This window comes from Eschrichtius robustus, chromosome 13 (assembly GCF_028021215.1).
Source record: "Eschrichtius robustus isolate mEscRob2 chromosome 13, mEscRob2.pri, whole genome shotgun sequence".
Lineage (NCBI taxonomy): Eukaryota > Metazoa > Chordata > Mammalia > Artiodactyla > Eschrichtiidae > Eschrichtius > Eschrichtius robustus.
In genome coordinates, this window is record NC_090836.1 from 7699604 (window position 1) to 7719302 (window position 19699).

Below are 19699 nucleotides of genomic sequence, written 5' to 3' on the forward strand. Positions count from 1 at the left end.
AAGCTCTTATAAGTAAATGACTGAATTTTCTATTTTCTGGAAAGTCTCTGATTTGAAAAAAAGGACATTAAAGTTATTGAATTTCCAAGTATAATAAGTATTATTTATAATAAAAGTTTCCAAGTAACATGCTTACAGCAAAATAAATAAATAAATAATATAAAGTACCAAGAATATGTTTATTACTAAAACTTCGATGATCACTATTCAGCACTGGATTGGTTGCAATGACTCTAATTTCAGTGTAGCATTGTTTCCCATAATTTCGATCTCTCCAAATATCAATAGAGTAATATAATTGTCTCCTGATAATTCACAATAGAGACAGTAAATATTTCCTTGAAAGTCTTTGTTCACCTGCCCTTGTTACCGACAGGGGTTCTTGGTTTCCTAAATCAATAGAAATTGATAACAGGCCTGAACAAGAAATTCAGGCAAGGCTTTATGGGGGCCCCTGCTGCAGCAGGAGGGAGTGAGAACAAGTAACAGTTTCCCTTGCTCACTGACTTGCCCCCCGAGGGGGCAAGATGGTTCCTTCTATGGGGTGAAGGTAGAGGAGTGTCCAGGGGTCAGGCCAGAGGGGTGGTTTAGGGGTATGCCCGCCCCTTTGGTGGTGGTGTGTGCAGGAGGCATGCGCAGTACCCCGCTTTTGCTCCGGACACTGTTTTTGCTCCCAGCTCTTCAGAAGTGGCAGTTGGGGTTTCGGTCTTTTTATATCTTGTTGTCCATAATTTGCCCCAATGATGCACGCATGCAGTGATTTTTCGCCCCTTATAGTTTCTTTGTATTTTGTTGCTAGAGGAGAGGTGTGTCCAGGTGCAAGCCCTGCAGCAAAGGGTCCCAGGTCCCAGCCTGTCTCACACTTAGACTTGCCTGTGTGGGTGCATTTGTGGGTTCAGTGGTGTGTGCTCAGTTATGCACGTAGAAAAATTCCTTATGCTGGTGATGGACTTACGCTTAATCCTGCCTCTTGAATCTGGGGTGACGGCAGTTATTTCATAAAAACTTAGAAAGTCATATGCCTTTTAAATTTTTAGCTATTTATTTTTTTATTTTGAGGACGAGTGTCTAATTTACGAGAACAACCTAACACTGGGATCTACATGTTCCACACACAGAAAGGCTTTTATCTGTTCTTGGAAAATTAAAGCATTCACAGCAATACGAACTGACTGTTCAGGTCTTGTGAGAAAACTTAAGTCAACTTTGAAAATAGTTCATCTAAGTGCCCCATTTTCTGAATTTCCACCACCCTGGGGCTGCCAGTCGGCTACATCACAAAGGATAATGGGAACCTAGTTCCAATATTGGGGGAAATGAATACCGAAAACAGGATTTAGGGGTAGCCCTGGATTTACAAGGAAAGGGGACTGTTCATAATAGCAGTTCTCCACTTGCACTGCTAACATTTTCCTTTTTACGAAAGATCTCCACCTCCTCCCTCCAGAGCCCATTGCCAGGATGCTGACGGGGCCTCTTCATCAATAGCTTCTGGAAAGGGTTTTTCCGCAACGGGTCTCCTGGAATGTTCTGCTCCAGCTCTGGAGGGTGCTCTGAATCAGCCCACCAGCATGAAGTTAGACTGGCAGTGAGCTATAAACTCCGTCACAGGGTGCTGTTCACCTTCCGTTTTAATGGTGCCAGCGATGCTGTCGTTTTCCAGGATGGGGAGGAAAAGCTGCACAAAGTCAGAGGTGTAGGGAGGTGCGATCACATCCAGCACCTCGGTCACAAAGTAGCGAATGAGGGAAATGTCGGTGTCCCCCTTCTCCAGACACGTGCGGATGTAAGTGACCACAGGGAGTACGTAGCCTTGGCTCAGCAGGTGCACCATTCTGTCCAGGAGAGTCTTCTTCAACTCGAGCTGCTCCATCGCGTCCAGCTGGGAGTGCTGCGTCTCCAAGAGCTTCACCAGCAGCTGCAGGACCTGGGGGTGCAGAAGCTGGTGGCAGGTGCTGATCTGGTCCAGCAGCGCCAGGTGCACGGGGGTGCAGCGGGTCTGCAGCTGGAAGTACTTCGGCTCTGATACGCTCCAATCCACCCACTTCAGCACACCCATTGCCACCACTGGAAACCTGATACACTTATAGAGGGCGCTCAGCTCAGCCACGAGTTCAGAAGCCCCTTTGTTCTCAGCGCAACACAAACTGTGAACAGTTTCAACAGCTTTGGCCGTTGACTTCAGCTCGTCTTGATTGATGCTCACACGCCTGTCCTTCTTCCAGGTCTCCACCACGCTCACCGCATATGCCAAGATATGGATGTACTTGTGCTTGTGGTCCGGGTTGATCCTGGCCCCTGGTTTAAAGAGTGAGTCCATGAAGAGGCCCAGGAAGGCCGGCACCCGGATGAGTTCAACAGGGGGTGGGTCCACGCTGGTAAACAGGTTGAAGAGGACAGTGATGTCGGCCGGATTCAGGGCCCCCTTGGACAACATCGCCCCAAGGGCCTGACACAGCTGAGGGTAGGAGGCAGCTGTGCCCAGTGCAAGAGAGATCCGACTGGCATCGCGGCCCCTCTCCTGGGCGAAGCGCTGCACCTCCTGTGCAATCCTGCGCACGGCCCAGCCCCCCTGCCCTTCCTGGGCCAGCACGGACATCAGGACCTGGGCCACCAGGTACGTGTGCTCCCCGTGGCACACCATCTTAGCAAACTGAGGGAGATTTTCAGCAAGGTTGTCTTCTCCATCCAAAAGCGTAGCCAGAGAGGTACAGAGAACTCTAGAAAACACTTCCAACTGCTGGCAGGCTGCCGCCACGCCGGTGATCTCCCCGTGGTATCCTGCATCGGAAATCAGCTTGACCGTGAAGTTCAGCATCAAACAGTCTGGGTGCGCTTCAGTCAGTTGGTAAACAAGATCTCTCCACGTGGGATGTGCAATCATTTGTTCAAGCCAAGCGGGGGTCTCTCCTTCTTCAGTAAAGATAGAATCTGCTTTGCGGGGGTCGAACTGTTGCATCAATAAAGTCTTCAAGTGATTTTCCACAGTTTGCTGAACCTGCACTGGTTCAACCCCTGTCTGAATGAGCCACTGGGCCAGCAGGTTGACGGTCTGGGCCACAGCTGTGTAGTTGTCTGATAAGAGCCGGATCACCTCCTCCGGAGACCCTCCTGCCTGAAAATACTTCATCAGAGTGTTAAAGATGGAGGGTTCCATGATATAATCCCTGGTAGAAAATTTCTGCAGGCATTCTTGCTGGACCTGGGCGTCCTCTTCTCCCTGTGCATACCCCTCCTCCTGCTGGTCGCCCCACTCTGCCGCGCTCCCGAAGTCGTCCTGGTCCAGGTCCATGCTGACGCCCGTCAGGACCCTCGCCGTCCTCTACCCTGGCTGCCTGTTTAGGAAGAGAAACAGGATTATGATCTACTCCCCCTTCTTTTCAAAGCTTTAGTACTTAAAACGGATCTTTCTTGATAGGAATATGCATTTTCCTGAGTAGATAATAGGAGGACAGTTCTACTGGCTACTATTGATGTAATTTGAGTCTTATGTCCCAGAGGTGATTTCATTGGCCAATTGAGACGCTTCTCTATAATGATCACATGCTGAATGTATACTCAGATAAAATTATTACTCTTTTTAAAAATTAGGAAAAACTATACTTTCTCCAGACAACTAATACATTCTCTCTCTCAAAATCTAATCACATGTCCCTTTAACCTTTGGCACTCAAGAGATCAAAAGCAATAATTCTGAAACAAATCTTGACTCAAAATTAGTGTCTAAGATCAAATGCCTTGTATTTTTATATACTATTGCTATGCCTCTTCATTCATTGAATCTTCCATTCAAGTTAGAAGTTTCTTCTTCTTGATTTTATTAATTTTTTTCCTGCTACATATTTATTCATTTAACTATAATTTGAACACTTATACATGGGCCAAGCAATTGTCTCTAGGTACAGTGAAAGGTTTTGGTTTTTGAGCTAAGAACAAAGGTAAGTTTTTCTAATATTTTAAGCGGAGAATTAACATAAAATGATTTTCTTTGAAAGAGATTGTGGCTGCCGAGGGAGAATGGCTGAGAAGGGAGCCACTGAGGACAAGGGGGCAGTAGGAAGACAGGTATTAGTTAGGCTGGTAGTGGATGTGGGCTGTAGGGGGGGGAGGGGTGGAGGAGTGAGCGGCACCGAGAGGTACTGAGGGTCCATTGAAGGTTGGGGGCTGGTGGGGAGGGAGGGGGTGAGACCACTGACCACCAGGTTTCTGGCTCCATCCAGGGAGACAGAGCAGTGTGCCCTGAAGACAGTGATTTAGTGGAGAAGATCCTGGACGGGATGAATCTACTGCCCTTTGAAGACCACTGAAGCCAGGAAATGCGTGAGATCACTAAGTGAGAGGCTGCAAATTGGCCATTGTGGGCAGAAGGCAGCAAACACATAGTTTGTTTATATTGTAAAATGTTCTTTTTCAAGCAAAATCTTGAATTACAGCCAACATTTAAAAATCAAGAGGCTCAATGTTAAAATTCAAATTTTGATGTGAAAAATAAAATCTGATATGAGTGATCCTAAGTCCCCAGGTGAACAGCCATTGTCTGGACCTGAGGAGGACTTGCCCCCTTTAGATGGAATCTGGTTTCCCGAATCAGCTACAGTCTACACAGCCTGCTTAACTTCACCTACCAAGCGCTGGCAGACAGAAAAAAATATAACACACACACACACACACGCTCATTCCCCATTTGTGACTCAGAGGATTACATATTCTCTGTATCATAAAACCTCTCTTCCTATTCAACTGTTCAGTTCTGCTGCAGCTGAACCTACGCTCTGTTATCACTGAAATCCGTAAGTGTTAGCGGAGAAAATGTACTGTTCACTGAGGATGCCTGTGGTAACAGACTGCAACAGGGTCAGGCAACTCCAGTCCCGGGCATTTGTGTTTTCTTTGTTTCATTTGCTTTTCCTCCACAAAATTCCAAAGGTCAAGGTTTACATAACGTGAGACAGAGTGAAGAAAACCAAGGAAAAACAGAAGGCTTGAGAACTTACAAGGGGATGTGGCCCTTGGAGAACAGGAGGGCCACAGAGAGAACCCAAGCTCCTCAGTCCTGGGTTTATCCACAGTCTATCCCAGTCCCTGAAAAACAAGAAAAAGAGCCGCCCAAGCTCACACTGCTGGTAAGATTTGTGGTTAGGATCTACACTCAGCTCTGCCAAGCTAAAAAACCTCATGTATTATACCATGGAATATAAGGCAGCAATAAAAAAACTATGAAGTAGGTCAATAAATACTGATGTGAAATGACATGCCAGATATATTTGAGATAAATCAAATGAACACTTACAGCAGAATAAATTTCTTAGATTGAAAAGCGTATCTGATAAGTGTTCACATAAGCAGAGGGCTTCGCTGGGAAATTCTACTAACATGAAAATGATAATTAAACCCTTCCCAAACTCTTCCCAAATACAGAAGAGAAAGGAACATTTCCAGCTCACTCTAAGAGGCCAGTATTAATTACCCTGTGTTATCAATCAGGGATCAACTAGAGAAACTGGGCCAGTAAGAGATGTGTATTAGAGATTTACAGCAAGGAATTGGCTTACAGGATTGTGGGAACTGTCTAGGCAAGTCTGAAATCCTTGGGGCAGCCATCGGAAAAGGCAGGCTGGCACTCTTTGGCACCGATGAAGCTGCTCTCCACAGACAGAATTTGTTCTCTTCAGAGAAGCCTCAACTCTACTCTTAAAGCCTTAGTTAATTAGATCAGGCTTATTGGATTATCTAGGATAATCTTATTACTTTAAATCAATTGATATGGATTTTAATTACATCAAAAAATGCCTTAAGAGGGCTTCCCTGGTGGCGCAGTGGTTAAGAATCTGCCTGCCAATGCAGGGGACACAGGTTCGAGCCCTGGTCTGGGAAGATCCCACATGCCGCGGAGCAACTGGGCCCGTGAGCCACAATTACTGAGCCTGCGCGTCTGGAGCCTGTGCTCTGCAACAAGAGAGGCCGCGATAGTGAGAGGCCCGCGCACCGCGATGAAGAGTGGCCCCCGCTTGCCACAACTAGAGAAGGCCCTGGCACAGAAACGAAGACCCAACACAGCCCAAAATAAATAAATAAATAAATAAATAATTTAAAAAAAAAATGCCTTAAGAGACTTCCCTGGTGGTGCAGTGGTTAAGAATCTGCCTGCCAATGCTGGTGACACGGGTTCGAGCCCTGGTCCGGGAAGATCCCACATGCCGCGGAGCAACTAAGCCCATGTGCCACAACTACCGGGGCCCACGTGCCACAACTACTGAAGCCTGGGCGCCTAGAGCCCGTGCTCCACAACAAGAGAAGCCACTGCAATGAGAAGCCCACGCACTGCAACGAAGAGTAGCCCCCACTCGCCACAGCTAGAGAAAGCCTGCGGGCAGCAATGAAGACCCAATGCAGCCAAAAATAAATAAATTAATTAATTAAAAAAATTTAAATTCAAGGTTACTAATTCTATTTTAAAATTTGCAACTTCAAATGTGTGAGGTTCAAATCATTAGTTACATCCTTTCCCCCCTCTCTCCTCTGTCATTTCCATCCACAATATAAACATACTATAATTATTACCAGGTTAGGAAAGAAAAAAGTCCCTTGAATCCCACAAGGCTCTATTGCTATCACCCCATTTTTAAATTTTCTTTTACAGGAAAACTCTTTTAAAGCATTCTCTCTATTTGCTGTTTGCATGTTGGTGATTTATTTCCTGCTCATTGTCTCTTGAACTTACTCCAGTCAGGCTTTTACATTCAACCCCCATGGACACCCCTCTTGTCAAAGTCACCAGTTAATGATCTTAACATTATAAAAATCTAGTGATCATTTCCCAGCCCTCTCTTACTTGAAGTATCCGGAGATCTCTCCACTTTAAAGGCTTTCTTCTCAGAGCTCCCAGGACCAAATCCTTTCCCGAGATTCCTTCTATGTCAATGGCTGCTCCTTGGGAGTTTTCTTTGCTTCTTCCTTCTCCTTCTCTCTACCTCTCCCTGACTTTGGACCTACTATGTCTCTCAAAGCTAAAGCCCTAGAGCTCTGAGCTCCTATATATACTGTCCAAGCACGGAAATCTAATCACAAGGATTTTGCTACCACCCACACAGTGATTAGGTCTGGATTTTAATCTCCAGGTTTATATATATCCAGACTCCCAATTCAGTATCCCTACTTGGACGTCTCATAGGTCCTAAGTCAAACTTAAAACTCCCAACCTCAACCACGATGCTCTGCACTGACCCCTGACCCACTCTCAGTCCTCACCATTCAAGTAAAGCCAATTCCATTAGTCCAGTTGATCGAGTCAAGAACCTCAGCATCGTGACTCTGCTTCTTTACTCTTGGTCCAAACTCAACCTGTCAAAAAAATCCGGCTTGATCCCTTGCTACGTTTCTGACTCCTATTAACACTTTCCTTCACTCATTTTGTTCCATCCCCTCTGGTTGCCTTGCTTTTCAGTTAATAAGCCAAGCATGGTCCCAACTGAGCCCTTTGCACTTGCTGTTTGCTCTGCCTAGAAAGTTATTTCTCCAGATAAAAGTAAGACTTGTTCTCTTACCTTCTTCTGGTTTCTTTTCCAGTACATTTATTGACAAGGCAGTGACCAAAAATGAGACTGCAGTCAGTGTTAGAGAAGACATTAGGGATTTGGGATTAGAGTATGAGAGTTAATGGAACCTCCTGGGGGGTTTAATCTGGGTTGTGATTAGGTAAAATTGAAATTTGAGAATTGATGAGAGTTCTTCTAAACTGGAGACCAGCCTGAAGACTTTCCAATTCAGGCTATGGATTTTGTACTAAAAGGGTTGTAAGTGATGAGGAGAACTCTAGGGTGGAGACAGAGTGGATGAAGGAGATGGAAAGACCAATAATTTGCTGGTGGGGAGGTTACAGAGGTGATGGTGACTAGAACTAAGGTAATTGTCATTAATCTTAGATGTCAATGGGCCACAAAAATGAGCCCCAGTGGTAAAGTGGGCAAAGTGTATAAACAACAAAAAACACAAAAAGAACACGTTTCCAATTGGCACATGAAAAATGTTCAATTTAATTAAGGTGCAAAGAAACAAAATCTTAAATAATGAGATGTACATATACAAAAAAATTATTTGCATTATGATGCAATTTTATTAAAAAAAATTCCATAAATATTTATTTACCACTTAGGTAATCAACAAACTGTGTTGGGAAGTCTAGATTATATACCAAAATATTAAAATAGGGTTTTAAAAATAAATAAATAAATAAATAAAATAAAATAAAATAGGGTTTTTTTCTGGCAGATAGATATGGAAGTGATTTTTTTTGTGTGTGTGTGATACTATAAAAGTTATTTATTCACTATACACAGAACATGTCCCCTATAAAGTGTACATAAAAAACACTAAAAAGTATAATTTGGTGAACATTTTCTCGATTACAGAACATACTAAATCAGTTGGGATAACAGCTCTCTGTCTGCCTCAAAATAATCTAATTATAGTACCCAGAGTATCCTTTATATCCGATGCAAAATTAAATACTTTTTTAAAAAAATAATTTATTTATTATTTATTTATTTATGGCTGTGTTGGGTCTTCGTTTCTGCGTGAGGGCTTTCTCTAGTTGTGGCAAGCGGGGGCCACTCTTCATCGCGGTGCGCGGGCCTCTCACTATCGTGGCCTCTCGTTGCGGAGCACAGGCTCCAGACGCGCAGGCTCAGTAATTGTGGCTCACGGGCCCAGTTGCTCCGCGGCATGTGGGATCTTCCCAGACCAGGGCTCGAACCTGTGTCCCCTGCATTGGCAGGCAGATTCTCAACCACTGTGCCACCAGGGAAGCCCAAAATTAAATACTTAAAAAAAAAAACAAAAAAACTGAATTAATGGGAGTATTGCTGAGTGAATGAATAAATGAGAGTGATGACTCAGGGACTTTTTTTTTTTTTTTTTGGCTGTGCCACGCAGCACACAGGATCTTAGTTCCGCGACATGGGGTTGAACCCGTGCCCCTTGCAATGGGAACACGGAGTCTTAACCACTGGATCGCCGGGGAAGTCCTTAAATACTTATTGTGAGAATTGTTTCCTAATGTATGTTTGAGGAGGCAGAGTTAACAATTTAATATAACTCTAGTATATTACAGTCACTGTACAATAAATCAGTTTATTACAGATTAAAACAGATCATTTTTTCATTATTTGTATTAATGGGAGGCAAACAAATACTGGATACTTTTAAATGGCAAATAACCACGAAGTGACTTATCTGTGATAGTATATTGGGTTTTATAATTACATAGGATATAAATGGTGTAAAATATTGTTATGAATAATATATCTCAAGCAAAACAATGAGGCCACACTGTAATGATTCACTAGACTGTGCTCTGTAGACATTTACTGAATAACTGAATTTTATCTATTTTTCTCCCTAATTACCCAGTACAATTTTTGCCCACAGTAAGGGCTCAGTAAATGTTTGCTGAATATACTGACTAGGAGAGAGGGGAGAAGAGATGGACCCTCTTAGCTGAATGTCAAGTATTAAAATTGGAATTTACAGTGGGAGAATGTTTAAGATGTAAACCACATGTGCCACACAAGTAAGGAAACAAATGCCAACAAAGCAAACCATTAAGCAGAAAACACTGGCACTGGAATAAGCAAAGGCAAGATTTGCCAATAGCGAAAATAGAACTGACTTTAAGAGATAACCAAGGAAAAGTTTATATTGGACCAAACCTTTTCTCACTGAATTCAGTTTGAGACAAACCAGTAGAGGCACTGTGAGAGACTATGGCTGTCTTCCTTGATTTTCAGACATCCTAGTCTCCTTTTTTTTTTTTTTTTAATTTTTTGGCCATGCTGTATGGCATGTGGAATGGCATGTGGGATCTTAGTTCCCTGACCAGGGATCCAACACGCACCCCTTGCATTGGAAGTATGGAGTCTTAACCACTAGACCACCAGGGAAATCCCAGACGTCCTAGTTTCCAATAATTTAACATGGACCTGCTACCCATGAATCAATATAAACCGAATCAGATTTAGGATTAGTTTCCACAAGTACAAAGTTGAATTACCTTTTTTTAAAATTTGAATTTTATTTATTTATTTTTTATACAGCAGGTTCTTATTAGTTATCTATTTTATACACATTAGTGTATATATGTCAATCCCAATCTCCCAATTCATCCCACCACCACCACCCCAAATTACCTTTTATTTGTCCTAAAATGCTTACTTTCAATGATTCCATGGAGTTTCGATAACATTCTTTTATCTTTTCAGACCGGAGTCCAAATATTCGTACAGTATTCATACTGAAGCACCTTCCACCCACCCTTTGGTCGCTTGAACTGCTCTTTTTTGGTTCTGTTTCTGCTTTTTCAGATCTTTCTTGAAGCATAGTAAGCAGAACTGTACTGGATATTCCTGCTGCAGTTTGGCCTATCATTATTGGAATGGATTCTACTACACCGTGGTCTTCCAGTCGGTCTATTTCTAGGACTATAAGATCTTCTATAGTTGTAATCAAAGGACTGACTTTTTTTTTTTTTAACTTATTTATTAATTTATTTATTTTTGGCTGCATTGGGTCTTCGTTGCTGCACACGGGCTTTCTCTAGTTGCGGCGAGCGGGGGACACTCTTCATTGCGGTGAGCAGGCTTCTCATTGTAGTGGCTTCTCTTGTTGCGGAGCGTGGGCTCTAGGCGCACGGGCTTCAGCAGTTGTGGCACACAGGCTTAGTAATTGAGGCTCACGGGCTCTAGAGCGCTGGCTCAGTAGTTGTGGCGCACGGGCTTAGCTGCTCCATGGCATGTGGGATCTTCCCGGACCAGGGCTCGAACCCATGTCTCCTGCATTGGCAGGCGGATTCTTTTTTTTTTTTTAATTTTTATTTATTATTTATTTATTATGTTTATTTTTGGCTGTGTTGGGTCTTCGTTTCTGTGTGAGGGCTTTCTCTAGTTGCGGCGAGTGGGGGCCACTCTTCATCGCGGTGTGCGGGCCTCTCACTATCGCGGCCTCTCTTGTTGCGGAGCAGAGGCTCCAGACGCGCAGGCTCAGTAGTTGTGGCTCACGGGCCCAGTTGCTCCGTGGCATGTGGGATCTTCCCAGACCAGGGCTCGAACCCGTGTCCCCTGCATTGGCAGGCAGATTCTCAACCACTGCGCCACCAGGGAAGCCCGGCAGGCGGATTCTTAACCACTGCGCTAACAGGGAAGAAAGGACTGACTTCTTGAACGCCTTCTTTTCTCACTTTGGCTTCTAGAACATCTATATCTGTGATAATCATCATAGAGTGATGAACTATACACATTTCCTCCCTTCCTTGGCTTTCATCCGATTTGGAGTCTTCCCATCCCCCTGTGCAAATTGTATGTCAATTTGGTGTCCACAAATCCATTTTCTGTCCTAATTATGTAAAGCATCTTTGGCATCACGAACATCCTCAAATTGAACATATGCAAATCCTCTTGGAGGTGAGTGTAGAAATCAAGTGGAACATACACATCAACTATAGGACCGTAACGACCAAATTCATGTTGTAAATCTTCAGACCTGGTATCATCGGCCATGTTCCTTACAAAGAGAGACTTGTTGGGGGGGAGGGGGAGAGGGGCCCAGGTACAGGGACACGACTGCCGCATGAGTCTCAGCAGGGACACTGTCCCCCGGGCAAACTGGCTGCACCTCCGGCGGCGGATCCTCAGACTCACACAGCCAGAAGTCTCTGCTGGAAGTGATTCTTTTCATTTTTATTGTTTTGCTTGTTTCTGTTTATTAAATTTTCTGTAATGTACAGGACCACTGGTGTAATACAAATAAATAGGAAAAAATAGACTATGCATATAGTGCATCTAGCATACCCAGTTACCCAATTCTGGGAGAATTTTAAAGGAAGAAATGAGGGTAATATTAAGGGTTAGATTTTTCCTCAGCTAAGTAGAAAATTTCCCAGCAAACAAAGGATATAAATCGTTTTTGTAATGTGGTATGAAAATTCTCTTTATGATTTGATCTCTGACTATCTCAGATGATTATGAAAGTGTATTGATTGGAGATGCAGCTACTGTACAGATTATCTAGTGTGCATTGTGCAAAGGATCTAATGACTCTCTAGGTAACGTGAGCAGCAGACGCTCCCTCATATCTTCCCCACCCCCAGACACCCATATCTACAGCAACAGGGCATCCTTACACCAGTGGTTCTCAACCATTGATGCACGTTAGAATCACCTGTGGGCACCTGGGCTACATCTTAGAGCAATTCAATCAGAAGCTGGGGTGGGGGGGAGGGTTAGAATGTTTGTTTCAGGTGAACAGTAAAGTGATTCACAATATATATACACATTCTTTTTCAGATTCTTTTCCATTATGCATTATTACAAGATATTGACTATAGTTCCCTGTACTATACAGTAGGACCTTGCTGTAGTGTGCATCTGTTAATCTCATACTCCCAATTTATCCTTCCCTTCCATTTCCCTTTGGTAACCATAAGTTTGTTTTCTACGTCTGTGATTCTATTTGTTTTGTAAGTAAGTTCATTTGTATCACTTTTTTTAGATTTCAAATATAAGTAATATCATATGATATTTGTTTTTCTCTGTTTGGCTTACTTCACTCAGTATGATAATCTCTAGGTACCTCCATGTTGCTGCAAATGGCATTTTTCATTCTTTATTATGGCTGAGTAATATTCCATTGTGTGTGTGTGTGTGTGTGTGTGTGTGTGTGTGTGTATACATCACATCTTCTTTATCCATTCCTCTGTTGATGGACATATGGACATTTAGGTTGCTGCCATGTCTTAGCTATTGTAAATGCTGCTGCAATGAACATTGGGGTGCATGTCTCTTTTGGAATTATGGTTTTCTTTGGATATATGCCCAGGAGTGGATTGTAGGATCATATGGTAGCCCTATTTTTAGTTTTTTGAGGAACCTCCATACTGTTTTCCATAGTGGCTGTACCAATTTACATTTCCACCAACAGTGTAGGAGGGTTCTTTTTTCTCCATGCCCTCTCCAGCATTTATTGTTTGTAGACTTTTTAAAAAATTAATTAATTTATTTGGTTGCACAGAGTCTTAGTTGCAGCAGGCGGTCTCCTTAGTTGTGGCATGTGAACTCTTAGTTGTGGCATGCATGTGGGATCTAGTTCCCGGGCCAGAGATCGAACCTGGGTCCCTTCAGTGGGAGTGCAGTCTTAACCACTGTGCCACCAGGGAAGTCCCTGTAGACTTTTTGATGATGGTCATTCTGACTGGTGTGAGGTGATACTGCATTGTAGTTTTGATTTGCATTTCTCTAATAATTAGCGATGCTGAGCATCTTTTCATGTGCATTTTGGCCATCTGTATGTCTTCTTTGGAGAAATGTCTATTTAAATCTTCTGCCCATTTTTTTTTTTTTTAAAGTTTTATTTATTGATTGATTGCTTGATTGCTATGTTGGGTCTTCGTTTCTGTGCTAGGGCTTTCTCTAGTTGCGGCAAGCGGGGGCTACTCTTCATCGCGGTGCGCGGGCCTCTCACTATCGCGGCCTCTCCTGTTGCGGAGCACAGGCTCCAGACGCGCAGGCTCAGTAGTTGTGGCTCACGGGTCTAGTTGCTCCGCGGCATGTGGGATCCTCCCAGAACCAGGGCGCGAACCCGTGTCCCCTGCATTAGCAGGCAGATTCCCAACCACTGCGCCACCAGGGAAGCCCCCTCTGCCCATTTTTTGATTAGGTTTTTTATTCACTTGTTTTTCAGAGGAAGAATCTTACTTAATTTTTATTAGTCCTTTCAAACAACCCTCTGACAATTTAAAACTCTACCATTTATATAATGGACCAGAACCCAGTCAAGAGGTAAGGCCATGGATTCAAATATTATTGACTTACTTTTGTGAACTTGGATAAGTTTATGCCATCTGTTTGTCTTCTCATGTATAAATTGTATAGTAATACCTGAACTGTGTGTGTCGGGGGGTTAGACCTATCAAACCCCCCTTTATTTTTTTAAAAAATTAAAAACATTTACAAAATTTTGAAAGGTTACTTTCCATTTATAGTTATGACAGAATATTCGCTATATTCCCCGTGTTGTATAATACATCCTTGAGCCTATCTGACACCCAGTATTTGTACCTCTCATTCCCCCAACCCTATATTGCCCCTCCCCCCCATCCCCCCACTGGTGACCACTAGTTTGTTCTCTATATCTGTAAGTCTGTTTCTTTTTTGTTGTATTCACTAGTTTGTTGTATTTTTTAGATTCCACATATAAGTGACATCATGCAGTGTTTGTCTTTCTCTTTCTGACTTTTAGTTCACTTAGCATAATGGCTTCATGAATCATCTCAAGAATTTTTCACACATCTTCAAAACTTGTTCTTCTCTTTCTTTCTTTATGTCACTTTCTAAGAGTTACAAGGACAGGCTAAAGGGTGAGGGGCATCAACTGTGCCACCATGGACAGCCCAACTGCTAACTGACCATGGAAGTTAGCATGGAAGTTACCAAGTTACCATTGAAGTCCTTCATCTCTGCCAGTGATTAGTGGCTTGAGGAATTCCTAAGATTGAATCTACAGTGGGGTATTCAAAGATGACAAGGCATTTCACACGTCCAGTGAATTACAAACTTCACTGGCTTTAGTTAGATTAGAAAAGGTAACTGTCCAGCAATCCTAGATGAAGAGCTAAAAGAGGTGAAGTCACCAGCCAAAAAGTGTAGCTTTCAAGGAATCTCGATCCCCAAAGCTAGATATTATGCAGGCTGCTGAGCTGAGCTAACTTAAGAAGGTGGATATAGTTTATTCACTATGAACCCCCTGGACCTAGCCTGACCCTAACACATAGTAGGAGTATCACAGTGGCAAGTGGTAGAAAGTCTGCCTCATTTAATCCAAATCATTAAAAGTATATTGGTGCCCTAGTAACAATCAATGGGCTTTGTTATTAGTATTATCATTATGAACTCAAGAATTTTATGTATTTGAAACAAATCTATACTAGGTCCTTTCTAAGATAATTAGAGATGGGCTTACACTCAACAAATGCCTTATTTTAAAAACTTTTTTAAAAAATTGTGGTAAAATATACATTAAACTTACCATTTCAACCAAAAAGAAAAAAAGAATTTTATATATTTGATATTTTTCAATCCATTGCAGTCATTAATGCTTTTTCAATTTAAAATGCTATCGTATATTTTGTAATTATGTCTGTCCTATGTTGTTCTAATAAGCATTTTTAGTGAAATTAAAAAAAAATCTTCTTAGTCTAACTCAGTTCTTTGGCTTCAACTCGGAGACATTTCCTCCAGCTGCGAATTTACTGGACAGATTCCAACAATTCAAGGCACCTTTCTGAGAGTTGGGGGGACGATTTTCTGCTCAGAGTACATTTGGAAACAGGTAGGGGATGTCTGTCTGACAGGTAGGGTTCACTCTCCTAAGAAACCGCAGGATAGTGGGAAGGGATAAATTGGGAGATTGGGATTGACATATACACACTACTATATATAAAATAGATAACTAATAAGGACCTACTGTATAGCACAGGGAACTCTACTCAATACTCTGTAATGACCTGTATGGAAAAAGAATCTAAAAAAGTGGAAAATTAAATTAAATTAAATTATAAATTATATTTAATTTAATTTAAAAAAAGAAAAAGAAACGGCAGGATAGGAGACAGACACAGGAAACAGTGAGGCAGGGAAATGAACGTGTGTGTGGAAGGACCATCGGGCCTGTGAGCAACACACGTGCAGGACTTTGCTTGGAAGCAAAGCTTGGAAGCTTTGTGTTTTTCAATGCAGTATAACTGCTCATAAGAGAGAGGGGAGTAGTCCAAGCTCATTTCAGCCTTGGGGAGCCAGGGATCAAAAAGAGAAGTAAAAGGAAAAAGAGAGCTTTCATGTACATGATATTGGCACTAAAAAATGAAGGAAACTTCCAGGGAAAACCTATTGGTCGATACTGACACTATTGCAAATTCCTAAATCTGGCAAGAGGACGGGACTGCATTAGAAGTCATTAGTGGTTAATTCATTCATCAAGTCCTTACTAAAGGCCCATTATGTGCTTGACAATCTTCTAGGTCTTTGGGATACATTAGTGAACAAAGAGGACAGGGACCAGAACTGGTAGAGCTTACACTGTAGTGAGAAAAGAGAGAGATTTGCAAGACTGGTGAACTTCCTCCAGAAAACGAGAAGCATAGGAATCACAGTTAACCTTTAGAACTGGTAAGAATTTTCTAAATACTTTTTAAATTCATAGGCAGGATTTTCTTTTCTGGAAAACTGGCACCATTTTGAATGTAAAACCATGAAAACATTTCCCCCTCTTTTCTGTTTTTCCTGCCTGTTTCTTCCAGCTATCACCAAGTCATCACCGTGATCTATGTGTGTGAACAACGTATAGAGAGGCGTGTTTTGTTTTAAGACTTGAGCCTTGGGAAGAATTTTGTTTGGGAAGTGTTATTTTCAAGAAACTGGTGTTTTTTTTGTTTTTGTTTTTTTTAAATTTATTTATTTATTTATTTATTTTTGGCTGTGTTGGGTCTTCGTTTCTGTGCGAGGGCTTTCTCTATTTGCTGCGAGCGGGGGCCACTCTTCATCGCGGTGTGCGGGCCTCTCACTGTCACGGCCTCTCTTGTTGCGGAGCACAGGCTCCAGACGCGCAAGCTCAGTAGTTGTGGCACACGGGCTTAGCTGCTCCGCGGTATGTGGGATCTTCCCAGACCAGGGCTCGAACCCGTGTCCGCTGCATTGGCAGGCGGATTCTCAACCACTGAGCCACCAGGGAAGCCCAGAAAGTGGTGTTTTGATTTAAGCTGCAACAGTGCTCAAGTACTTCTGAAATTGTTTTTTTCTTTTCTTTTTCTCTCCCTCCCTCCCTCCCTCCCTCCCTTCCTTCCTTCCTTCCTTCCTTCTGTAGTTCTTAGGGTTGGGTTGGAGTTGTGATAGCCTGTGGGAGTATTAAGAAAATATTAAGAAAAGAAAGTATTAAGAAAATTTCTTTTGCACAACTACTTTGAGGCAACATGCAAGAATACTGGGTTATTGCCATAAGTATTTAAGCAAGTTCAGAATTGTCTTATCTTAAAAGAGCAATTCTCTCTTAAGGATACTTCTCATTCTAAACACTGCACTACTCATAACATTCAAAGTTCCTAAAAGAGTTGTTTATACTTGGTCTCCCTTTTTCATCTTCTGTTACATGTTCTCAATCGATATTTGTTTAATAAATATAAGCCAAGGATAAAATATAAAGGTAAAAATAGTTTAAAAATCACTAGGGGGACTTTCTTGGTGGTCCAGTGGTTAAGACTTCAAGCTCCCAATGCAGGGGGCCCGGGTTCGATCCCTGGTCAGGGAACTAGATTCCGCATGCCACAACTAAGACCCGGCGCAGCCGAATAAACTAATTAATTAATTAATTAATTAATTAATTAATTAAAAATCACTAGGAAGAGACTTACCTGGTGGTCCAGTGGTTAAGACTCTTGAGCTTCCAATGCAGGGAGGGTGGGTTTGATCCCTGGTTGGGGAACTAGGATCTCACATGCCGAGTGGCATGGCCAAAAAAAAAAAAAAAACCACTAGGAAGAAAAATATAAATTTGATTAGAATATCAAGACCGGGTTGAGAAACATACAAATATTAGAATCAGGTGATATGATTCAGTTTAGAAAGATGAGTTAGGGATTTGGGTTAAAAGCCAAGAAACTCCTGATCTGAATGAGATCAGTTAGAGGGTAATACTCAGGATTTACTGAGCATAGGAAGTAGAAGCTGCTAAAAAAATTAGTTAAAAATAAAGGAGAGGGCTTCCCTAGTGGCGCAGTGGTTGAGAATCTGCCTGCCAATGCAGGGGACACGGGTTCGAGCCCTGGTCTGGGAAGATCCCACATGCCGCGGGGCGGCTGGGCCCGTGAGCCACAATTACTGAGCCTGCGCGTCTGGAGCCTGTGCTCCGCTACAAGAGAGGCCGCGATAGTGAGAGGCCCGCGCACCGTGATGAAGAGTGGCCCCCGCTTGCCACAACTAGAGAAAGCCCTCGCACAGAAACGAAGACCCAACACAGCCATAAATAAAATAAATAAAATAAACATAGAATAATCATTTAATAAAAAAAGAGAGACTTCCGTGGTGGCACAGTGGTTAAGACTCTGCGCTTCCAGTGCAAGGGGCATGGGGTTCGATCCCTGGTGGGGGGGAACTAAGATCCCGCATGCCGCCAAAAAAAAAAAGAGGAGAGGGAGAGGGGAAAAGAACTGTAGATCTTGATTGCTTTTAAAAATGACTAGGGGTCATCTAGTATTAGAGTGCACAGTGAACCTGCACTTGTCCGCTCTCTTACATCCACCAATCCTGCCCTTTCGTCAATATCTGTTCCTATTCGCGAGGATTCTCACCGGAGTACACCCAGTCTGGGTGTCAGTGGAGCGGGCCGCACCTGGGGGCTCCCTAGAAGGGTCTGGGACCGTGTTAAACCTGCCAGGAGTCAGGCCTGAAGTCCTTTGCTTCATATTGATCAGGGGTTCTCAAATTGTTGCAAACTCCAAAGTGCTTTTGTTTCTGTGGGTTATATCTATTGCTATTTATTGTAATAGTAATTAAGGCAGAAAGTTATAAAACTCATTTAAAAATAATAAACAGGTTAACATAAATAGTACTTAAAAAAAATATGACTAGGGGCTTCCCTGGTGGCGCAGTGGTTAAGAATATGCCTGCCAATGCAGGGGACAAGGGTTCGAGCCCTGGTCCGGGAAGATCCCACATGCCGCGGAGCAACTAAGCCTGCGAGCCACAACTACTGAGCCCACGTGCCACAACTACTGAAGCCCGAGTGCCTAGAGCCCATGCTCCGCAACAAGAGAAGCCACGGCAATGAGAAGCCCGCGTACTGCAACAAAGAGTAGCCCCCGCTCACCACAACTAGAGAAAGCCTGCGCACAGCAACAAAGACCCAACGCAGCCAAAAATAAAAAATTAATTAATTAATTTTTTAAAAAAAGATCATGTTTTTATTAACTGACATGAATTCAATTTAAGATACAAAGCTTTGGAGCTATCTTCCCAGAAATACCATTAACAGAAATAATGAGTGTATCTGAGAAGCAAACTGTAAGCAAATAGATCTGTGGCTATTGATCAGTTCCAAGCAACCCCCTGCCTGGGTGCTTGTTTTAGCAGAGAGGCAACAACGGTGTCAAGGAGAGTTCTGTACACAGAGATGCAGGATCATCTTTTTTCTCAAGCAATTATCTATGAATCTCAGCATTCAGTACAAAATGCAGAACCACCATTTGCTCATTTCTCAGTTGGAGAACCAAACATTTTCTTTCTCCAGTCCAACTGTTAAAAAAACTCTCTGATATACCTATTTATCCGATCAACTGATAGGTTGATCTATTGATAAAAAAAAAAAAAAATCCGGTACAGTTCTGCATCATAAAACGGTCCTTGCATGACATGTCCACACTCCTTTGGAAGGCCAGAACCTCCTGTTTTGCACTTAATCTCATCCTCCCTAACTGCTCAAGGTCATTACTCTGGGAATTGTCATTGCTCTCGGTTGCATCATCACTATTTCCCTCAGAACTTGATCTTTCCCGTCAGCATACAAACAAGCTATTAACGCAGAATTCTTGAGCCCTCTGGGGATATCTGATAGTAGGCATTAGAATTCCTTACGCTGTTAATTTTTTTCCCAGTTGGCTCTAGGA

General features: G+C 42.7%; 1 long non-coding RNA gene and 2 pseudogenes across 2 annotated transcripts in view; 1 reads left to right on the forward strand and 2 right to left on the reverse strand.

Moving 5' to 3' along the window:
* LOC137774916 (uncharacterized) overlaps window positions 1-19699 on the forward strand; it is a 156041-nt gene that overhangs the window by 63323 nt on the left and 73019 nt on the right. The gene's annotated exons all lie outside the window — the stretch shown is intronic.
* LOC137775125 (negative elongation factor D pseudogene) lies at window positions 1559-3292 on the reverse strand (annotated as a pseudogene).
* On the reverse strand, window positions 10355-11621 carry LOC137775127 (serine/arginine-rich splicing factor 10 pseudogene; annotated as a pseudogene).